A 10,633-nucleotide genomic window follows, 5' to 3' on the forward strand; every position below is an offset into this window, starting at 1 on the left:
TCTTGACAAAGTTATAAACAGCTGAAAACAGGGGAATGTGAAGGGACAGCTTGTGCTGACAGGTGGCCCTACTGCCATCTGAAATAATTCTTTGATACAATCAATTGGTTGAATGCTTAGCTTACCATCTCTCAAACTCCATTAATATTTTAGTTGTTTACTGTTTAGAGTCCATTTAGGGGTGCAGATTGGGAGGCTACAGCCTGTTCCCAGCAGTATCACAAGTTGTGTGATGTTTTGCATGCCCTCAACTAAAACTAATTGTCCCCATTCAAGGAATCTCTTAAACACAGACTTAAACTCCCCTGGATGTCCTTCTGACCTACCCAGGCAAGCCTTTAAGTTCAACCCATGTTTCTTTGCCTTCAGCAGTATACTTTAGCATGTACTTACTTATTCATGTGATATAGTGTTGGAATGAAATTTGGAGTTTTGCTGAACATGGACATAAGTTTGGTCATTTTCTTATTTTAGGCATTACAGCTTTTTGGGCTGTTTTGAAGTAGGTGTTGTACACAAAATTATGGTGTTCTGTATAATCTATTTCTGTAGAAAAAGGAACATATTTTCCTGCCTATTATGGAATGCTCTGATGCAGAGGCCAGTTTATTTCTAGCTCTATTTTTTTTTCTAGCCCCTTTTTTTAGTGCTGTCAGTCTTGTCCTGTGTTATTAGGACAGTTTTCAACACCACCTACTCTCAGTTGTAAAGCAGAGAGATAACTTCAGTTTTCATTTTATGGGGATTTCATTTGCAATTTTGAATTTTTTCTTGATACAAGCTGTAAAGAAAAATTCATAGATTTTGCTAGTCAAATGATGCATTTACTGCATTACACAGAATAGAAAAAATGTTTTCAAAAATAGAAAATTAATAATTCAATTGCAGAAAGGTTCAAATAGTGCATTTAAGTCTTACTAAAGCTCCCTTTTACCAACTTATGTATTGGGTTTTTTTCCCAAAGCCGCCACATTTCACTTGCAGCATTTTTCAGGAATTTACAAGTCTAGTTGGGTGTCCTACAAGATTTCCTTGCAAATAAGCAAACCTGCAGGATGTAATAGACAATGAAATGCAACCATTCTGTCTTCATCAGTCATTTTCATGTATGAGTGTTTTAGCTGGTCTACCTGTGTCCAAAATACATTCTTTTATTTTGTCCTGGAGAAGGTGCTTTTCCCCATCCTTCTTTACATGGGCCTTGTGTGAAATCTTGCTCATGCTGGTGTTGTGTGAGATGTGTAGAACACATCTGCCTTTCAACAAGCAATTATGTTTATGGAAATAATGTCTTCTGGAACTGGAAATTTCGATTAACAGATCCAGGAGCCTTTGTTAAGTAATACCTAGTATGATAGAGCAGGGCTCTTGAAAGCAGAGCACCTAAACAGATGTAACTTTGAAAATGCTCAGGAGTAATTTTGAGCATCCTCTCAAAGTTTGGATAATGTAACTACTGATTCCTGTAAGGTATAACATGGTATTTATTCTGTGCTCTGACCTATCTTTGACTGCTGCTAATTAAATCCTCTACTTACTCATACGTGTGTACATCTTTTAAGAGCAAAAGCACAGAAATCATCTGACTAAAGAAATGCATTTAAAACCAGTCAAGACTCAGAATTTCTGTAGTGGCAGAGTTTTATTTTTTGCTTGTGCTGCTTCTTCAGGTGCTTCTATCTTTTCCAGTCTTTGCACTCTGAATTCAGAGAGGGCTTGGCATCATCAGAAGTGTGTTTCCTTGAAATGTGAGGATGCTCCTGTAAAAGTGGAGATCTAAGTCTTCTAGAGTTGTCTGGTTTTGACTGGGCCTTGCTCTAGCACCCCAATACAATGTTCTCCCTACAGAGCAACCCAAAAATTGTATCACAGATGCACATTCAGCATTTCAGCTTTATGACATGTGTCATACAACCAAGAGTGTTTTGAGAAACGCTGAGTCTTACTCTTACCTGCATTTGCAGGGTCCGCATGGGAGACACAATGTTCCCAAATCCTTTTGAGAGAGCTGCTTGGGTAGAGAAAAACAACCTCTCCAGGTTGGTAACCTTAACAGAGATTGCAGTATTCCTTCAGAGCAAAACATGCATGACATCTGGAAACAATTATTCCTTTAAAAATCACTCAGCACTGGAAATGAAAACTAATAAACACTGAAGTTTCCAGTTATCCCACAGTCTGGGTGACCCACACTGGAGCAAAGGCATTTCTAGAAAGCCTGAGCAGGGTGGGCACAAAGCTGGTCTTGGATCCTAAAGCTGACCAAGCTGTTCTGAGACCAAGAAGTAACATTTATATGAAATAAGGTGGAAAGGGAGGTTTTCTTCCCATTTTCTTATGGGAAGAGAGGGGAATACAAGGAATTGTGTCACACTAGCAAACCTCATCCACCTAGGAACTGAGCACAAAATGTATGGATTTAGAGCCAAATCATACTTTTTGGTGACAGGACTCATTGTTATCTGGCCTTTTAAAAACAGTCTAATGTAGAACTGTCAAAGGGTTGGAAAGGCATACAGTGAAAAACTAGTGTGACTGGGGTTTGCTGGGCTAGTGAGGGAGCACAGATGCTCTGCTGGTCTTTGCTGACAGAGTGGGTGTCAGGATATTTCAGAAGGGACAGATGCTAAAGCAAATCCTGATTGATTTAGATCTCACTAAATCAATCTGGTGACTGGGAGCTGATTTCTCCTCCCTCAGCAACATTAAGATATGCTCTAATACAGCAGTTCCCAGATTAATTGTTTTGTTCAGAAGACATGGAAGACTATGGGTGTGTTTTTAGCCTGGTTTCCCAGGGAAACATGTCTGCCTTCTGACCACTTTCAAGATAAAAATACTGAATGCCTAGAGTTTTGTGAAAACAGGCTGTTTAGATGGCAGAGACCCAGGAGCAGTGGAAGCTCAGCAGTGCTCATGGGCAGCAGAGGACTTGCCCCAGAAAAGGGGCTCTAGGGAAATCCAGATTGTGCAAGAGAGCCCTGGTGGCACAGATACAGCTGCAGGACATGTGAAGCCAGCAGTTCCTGGTGGCACTGCTTTGTTTTTAACTCAGCCTTGCCCTCTGCACACTTCTCAGAGGTAGGACTCCCTTCTTCTCCTGCTCCTGTGTGTAGAAGAGCCGTTTCAGCAGTTTTCGTGCTATGTCCTTGCAAATTCTCCCTCTCTTGGGGCCTTTCTGACCCCTCCAATTGCCTCCAGCGATTTTGCACCTGCACAGTGCTCACTCGGCACAGGCTGGCATTGCCTTTGCTCTGGGGAAACCCCTTTTACAATGCAACTTGGCTGCTGCAGTGTGTAGACCTTGCTCAGGCAGAGAAGGGGTGTCAGAGATGGCACACACTTTACAATGATGCCCAGTTGCTCTGTTTTCTGAGAGGGGTGATTTTGCTGAGCATTCTTCTACCCAGTGCCGGGGGCTTGATGAACTCCCAAGGTGTTGCACTGTCCTGATGAAATATCAGTTCAAGTCCAAGGCTTCAAGTGCGTCACTTGCCCTGATGCACTCTGAGATAGAAAAAACCCTGATGTTGCTCTGTCAGACAGTATGATAGATGGTGAAACGCCCTCTCCTGTTTCACAGAAGACAGAAATAAATGTACTGTCAGGGCTGCAGGAAACCCTACTGCTTAATGGTCACAAAGATCCCTGAGTACCTACTGTTCTCCAGAAGGATTAGGTGGTAGTGCTGATGAACATATTTGTGCTGATAAACATTATGCGCGATTTGCATGCCAGCTGGATCAGCTACTTACTTGCCATTCTTTTTGCAACCATAATTTTTATCATAAATATTTTCCAGACGTACATCAGTAGCTCATATCGCTTGGCTGGCAAGTCTAAGACAAGACTGTCTTAGTAAGCCAGACAGCTCGTACAAAACAAGCTGACTCTGTACCCCAGAAAGTGGTCATTTCCTGATTCTTTTGAGTTTCTGAGCTCTTTCTCAATACCTATAATACATCTGCAGGCAGAGTATGGCAAGAATGTTATAACTTCACAGACATTAATGGAGGAAATTGTATTTTGCTAGCTTGCATTATACCTCTTGCCAGTGAAATATTATTTTTGAAACAACTTCAGGTTGGGTGGGTGTTGTAGGAAGTGGTGAGGACCCCAGCTCTTGATTTGAGACTGCAGTTTGCAGCTGCAGTAAAGTATGTCACTGAAATGTAGGTGACACTTCGTGTTACACTTCCATAGAGAGGGTGAAGGATGACTCCCATGACTATGTAGCTGTGATCTGCCTAGGTAAAGAGGGTGAATAGCAAGATGGGAAGGAGGTAAAGGAAGGAATGAGCTGGAAAGTGAGAAATGCATGGGAGGAATGGAGCTGATGTGCAGGAAAAGGAGAGGGAGCAGAGGAGTGGAATATCAAACCAGCAGCAGAAGTGCAGGTTTGCATTGCAGCCCTCCAAGAGGCCAAAGCCAGGGCCCTGTGAACAGCCCCAGGGCAGTCCAGGACTGAAGCTGGTGCTACATGAGGTCAGGCAGGGGGCAATACTGCTCTCCCCTGCAGGGCAAGTCTGGGGATGAGACTGCATGGGGAAGGCAAGAGAGGTGTTTTGACAGCCTGTTAGATTGTTGTTCTTCTAGTAACATTGCTAGTTGGATCAGGGTGGAATTTACTCCTCACCTCAGCGTAGCAGGTGGCTTTTTTGTTGTCCTTCCCCAGCACCCTAGAGGAACACAGGCTTCTGAGGGTCATAAAGGCATTTTCCCCTGGGATTTGTTGAGCATCTGCGGCTTATGATGAAAGCAGGAGGTGTAAGGTTGGTTTTTTGGGGGTTGTTTGTTTGTTTTAATGCTCCTGCATTTTCTGGCAGGTGGTTACTTGCAGCGGTCTCTCTGCAGTGCTCCCTGTACAGCAGTTAGAGAGGGGTGCCCTGAAGGGTTGTGGTGGGTGGGTCTGGAACAGTCCCTGGGTGGTTGTGTGGTGAATGAACAGGTCATTTAATTTCAGCCTTGCTAAGCAGTTTGTCCACTGGCATATCCCAGACAATAACTCCTAACTTAGCTCTTTTTTTCCCTTCTTCCCTTAGAACATAAAAAAAGTAGAAGAGCGGAGAAGTAGGAAATATATGGAAGTCCTTGTGGACTCATGTTTGGTGGTGATTGTTCAGATTGCATTGTGCTTCAGTATTTTATTACTACTCTAACGATTATCAAAGCATTCTGAGAAGTCCTTCAAAGAACGGACAGTGTGCATGAGTGCAGAGGGTGATGCTTCCTCTCACTGCCTTGCTATCAATAGGATGCAAGTCTAAATGGCTGTTAGAATCTAGATTTTTTGATTACAGGAGGTCCCAAATCCAAGCTCTTCAGCTCCTAGTGAGGAGAATGGGGAAGATGATACAGTGCCAGCTGTCTGTGTTTTGCCTTGACATTACAGGCAGCTCTGTGCCCAAGCTGCAGCAGACAAGCTGTAGTCCCTGCAGGCAGCGCACAGGCTGCAAAGACCTTTGTTGTTCATAGCACAAGCATCTCTTCCTCCTGCTGTAACCCATAGCTCCATCTGGTGAGACAAGGCATATGGCAGGCTGGGTGAGTGATGGGTAAGGTTTCTGGTATCTTAGAACATGCTAGACAGTAATGCTTTCATTTTAAATCCTTTTATTATCCAAATGGCTGATTAAATGGCTGAAAGAAAGCCACCTAGCTTTTCTCACCTTTGTGCTGTGGTAAGGACAGCTAGTTTGGAGGCAAGGTCTTTCCAAAATCCTTCTGTTTCTTTTGATGCTCAGAGAGGGGGCTGTGCACTTCTGAAAAGGCTGGCAACCTGCTGTAGTACTGCCTGGCAGCATGGCTGGGAAGGGGTACCTTAAAGAAGCTCTTCCTTCTTTCTGGCTCAGGAGAGCTTTCCTGCTCTGTTTGCTGTCCGCTGCTCAGAGGTCATCACTTACATCATGTTCATATATGCTTTACTCTGGGCAGGTAGGCAGTGACAAAAGAGCTGGTCTTATTTTGGTGCCTTTACCTGAGTGATTCACTCAAATCTGATGGTGCCTAAAAGGTATGATTAAATAGCCATGATTAAACAGCAGTGATGGCTCCAGTTCTACATGTCATAGATATTTATTTACTGTACTTAAATCCTGGCCCTGTTGATAGCTGGTGTGCTATCTAAACTCTTTCACAAGGGTTTGCCAAAGTCCGTAAGAGTCCATCTGAGAATTGCTGTGCTTGGGTCATTTTTTTAGATTGGAGATGCAGTGAAGAAACAGCTTGTCCACTTCTAAATATACTGTCCTTGACAGACGTGAAATAAACCCACTGATTTAAATAGCTGCCTAGTTCCCAGTTCAAAATTTTACTGTATAACATCAGTGTTTGGCTGCCCTTCTGATAAACTTGGAGAAGGACTGATTTCCATTTTCTTCCTTTCAGAAGGGAAGAAGTTGAAGGATTGTCATGCATCAGGAATGCACCGATTCTAAGAATTTCTAAACAAGACCCACTGCATTGTGAATGGCAGCAGGAGCCAGGATTTATAGGGAGATTACTTGGTTAAACGTAGCCTGAAAGAATGAAAAATGAGCAGTCCAAAAAAGAAATTTGTTGAATATTTTGGCAGTGAAACAGAGTGGCTTAATTTATGAGCAATACCAAGCTATCTTTTTGCAAACAGATTTCTGAGAGTGATTTTTTTTTTTTTTCTCAAATTGGAGGTGCAGCTCTTGGTGAGATATACTGACTGCTCTTGAAACTTGATGGTACAATCTCTCTTGTTCTCTATATGGCCCAGTTGAATGCTTGGTGGAGCATCAGCTGTCATACCAGGGATGGTGGTGCTTTCTTGCCTTTGGGTCTTCTTTAATTGATGGCCAGAGAGGGTGGGAAGAAGGGCCGGCTGCAGGCATGTTGAGCCCTGCTGCAGAGAGGGATAGTGAACCATGGTTGAACAGGCATGCCACAGGTCCCTGCTGAAGCTGAGCAGGTGTATTGCAGATTCAAGACCAGGAGACTGAAAGGCATTTTGGTCCCTTTGCTGTGTCATGCAGTGCCAGAGACATAGCCCAGTTGCCTCTCTAGGTGCCACCCCCAATCCCCCACTCATGTGGCTGGCATAGTCTCAGACAAGTGGCTATGAGGCTTCAGGGGTTAGAGGTGATGAGTCCCAGCCAGCCAGTGTGTGTAAAGGTTGTGGATGAAACAATGGCTTCATTCGAATCTCTGAAATTTTTGCTATTGCCTGAAGTAAAATGCCTAATTTTTCTGTGATTTTTGTGTGTGTGTATGCACTGGCATATATGTATATGTAATCCCCACAAAACTACTTTCCATTGGCAAAGCATCTCACAGGTGCCAGTTCCTCTGAAATTTTCCGTGCAGTATCTGCACCAATTTAATACTGCATATGTCGCCATGAGCTTTGTTTTTGCCCATGTGAAGCTTACTGTCTATAATGAAGTAATGAGTTATTTGCCTAAAATAAGAACCCAGACTTCAAAATAAGAAATCCAAAACCAAACCCACAGCTATTTTTTTCAAGTTCTAAAAAAAATCGTATTTCCTTTTTAAATGAATCTCTCACCACTTAGTATGAACTTGCAATTCTGCAAGACACAGAGAGCTTTTATAAGCAGATGCTAAACCTGAAGTCAGTGGAACATCTAAGCAAGTACTTAAAGGTGAATGTGTGCTCAGGCACTTGCTAATTTGGGACAGAGTATTCAGTGTTTTCCTGAGTTGTACCTTATGTTTCAAAGGAAAAACCTTTGTTTTGCCGAATGGTTCATTTTTACTTTGCTATGTGCTGAGAGCTCAGGATAATCCCACTTGGAAAGAAGCAAAGAGGAGGGAAGATTACACTTGGGAAAAGCTATTTTCAGTACCTCTGTTTTCTCTAGCCCCATTTTCATAATTATGATCAGCTATTGCTGACAGACTGGTTCACAGAAATTAAACCCCTTTATACAGTACAAACAAGTCAGTGAGGCCTGGAGCTGGAACCTACTTGAACATAAGTAAGATAAAGATCCCCTGTGGCTTTTAATTCCTTTTTATTTAGTTACATAATTGAACCTGTACTGTTCTTCCTCTGTAATTGATTACCACACGGAAAAGGTAATGAAACAGAAAACTGTATTTTCTTTTCAGTGATCTTTATTGTTATCATGGAAATGTTTTTACTGCTTCCTTTTGGGACATAAAAGTTCTCAATATAAGCAAAGGGAAATCAATGTTAGTTAATTGAAGGCATTTACATGGTTGGAAGGTTAAAAGTTGGGGTTGTTTTGGTTTTTTGATCTGGGTTTTTTTTGCCCTCTCCTCCCCCCCCACCCCCGCTGCAGCAGATCAGCTCAGATTTTTCAGAATGAGAATTAATCTGGCATTTTATCATCCCTTTCTTTTTTTTTTCAAAGCTAAATCACAGAGTTTGGGGACCTGATCCAAAACCCACTGAAGCCAAATGGGAATGATTCCATCTAATTCAGTGGCTGTGGATCATACTGTAAAAGCACATATTGAAGACACATTTATAGATGTATGCACACACAGAGGTGCCTCTCTGCTTCGCATCCCATTTGTCGGAACTGGGATTAATTTCTGAGCAAGATAGGGAAGGAAGGTTTGGGGGATTTTCCTGGATTTAAAGATAAGCTGATGATAACTCTTTATTCAATTATGTCCTTTAAATCTCATTCTAGTCGTACTTCTCTATGCTTTAATTTGTGAAGCTTGGTTTTCTTCATTTTGTACATGTTACCCCTTCTCCTGTTGTTCCTTTTTGTTTGTGTGTCTCCACTGCCTTTGGCAGGACAAGGGTCTCATGGACACAGTTCATTCAGTACCCTGCATCCAGCTTCCCTTGCACTTCACCCTTCGTGAAGTTGTGGGGATTTCTCAATGAAGCACAGAGCTGGCTCAGGGTTAAAGGATTCAAACCTGAATGTCCAAGGCAGTTGCCAGCTTTCCCCGCCCCTTACCTTTGTGCATACAGGTTTTTTGCCTTGGAGCAATTTTAATAAAGACTATGTAACAACATAGTGTTGGCATAGCATGAGCAACATTATTCCATCTGTTTCCACTGAAAATGTAAAAACGTGTTAGTATAACATTAAGATTCCAATTTTCAACCATTAAAAATCAGGCAACACTGAAGTTACAGACTGCTTTTCATAGCTATTTAGTGATTTCCCTTGCCTTTATTTTTTTGGAACTCCAGTTTACATGCCTTTAAAACTGTCTTGTGTTCAAAGAGTTTTGAGCACCTATCCTTGGAAACAAAGGCTCTCCTAGGTATTTCAGTTTGGGCAGCCAAAATTATTGCTTTCTGTTACAGTGCTGCAGAGATGATATTTTAAAGAGTGTTTAGAATCTCACTGTAGAGATGTAGGAGGATAGTAAAATATTCATCTTAACTTCTATGAGAATTAACCTTACATTAGACAGAGGACTTCAGCATGCTAACTTTTGCCAAACATGCATGCTAATATTTTTCCAAACTCAGGCTGGTATAAAAATATTCCCTTAAAGGGAATATTCAGTGCTTTTCTGAATTGGAACCTTAACACTTCTCTTTTATTTGATTTTGTTTGTGTGAATGATTATAAAGATACATCTGGCAGAGTTTTCACTAAACATCACATTTTAAACAGTGACGATAGAATATCCTGTCAGTGCAATTGTGGTTATTTGTGCCAAAAGTCTCAGTTTTAGGAGTTATGCTGGTACAGTCAGGAAACAAAGTGAAGCAGCATGTGGCTTCCTGGCATTCATGCCTACTGAGAAGAGCTTTCACTGTCAGTGCTGCAAACTCAAAACAATGTTCACAGGGAGATTTCCATCGACATCGAACAGTAGCAAAGATACGATGCTGTACAAACAAGTGATCAAGGTATGAACAAGAAAAGGTTCTCTGCTGGACCTGATTCTATGAACAAGGAAGAACTGGTTGGTGACATGAGGGCTGGAGGCAGCCTTGGCTGCAGTGACTAGTGGAGTTGAAGGCCCTAGGAGGAAGGAGCTGGCCAAAAAGCAGGATCACAGCCCTGGATTTCAGAAGAGCACAATACTCCTCTGTAGTAGTGCCTCCTCCCCTTCTCCCCTCCTTTTCAGGTCACACTATGGTCTAAGAAATGCTGATAAGGCCTTGATCTTGACAAAGAGCACCTGGACTCAGCTCCTCTTGACCTTATCAGAAACACTTTTTGCTTCCAGAGCTTGTGCTCTCTAACCAGTCCCTGCTTTTTTATTTCATGAACAGCCTTCAAAACTTTTTTTTTTTGTCTGAATGGCATAACATTCTTGTTCTCACGCTTTCAAAGAAAATCTCTGACCCAAAGTGCAGCCAGGATGAAACATGGTTGACAAAAGCACACTCTCTTGCAGCCCTATTAACAGCTGTCCAAAAGGAGACCCTTTGAGCTCTCCTGGACAGCAAAGGGCCATGACCATCAATCTCCTTCTGAGTGAGACCTCTCAGGTTTGCTACACACAGAAGATTGCCAGACAAGGACAGATCCTGGACCCCACTCCTTCAGCCTCGACTCTTTGCCCATTGAGAAGATGCAAAGGCTTCCAGAGTATTTCACTATCTTTGAGGAGAATTTTTGAAAGAGAGCCTGTACAGGCTCCTTATGTCAGTGTGCATGCAAGTGTGTGTATGCTACTTCAAATATGGGAGAAA

Source organism: Pyrgilauda ruficollis, unplaced genomic scaffold, assembly GCF_017590135.1.
Source record: "Pyrgilauda ruficollis isolate IOZ18807 unplaced genomic scaffold, ASM1759013v1 scaffold4, whole genome shotgun sequence".
Taxonomy (NCBI): domain Eukaryota; kingdom Metazoa; phylum Chordata; class Aves; order Passeriformes; family Passeridae; genus Pyrgilauda; species Pyrgilauda ruficollis.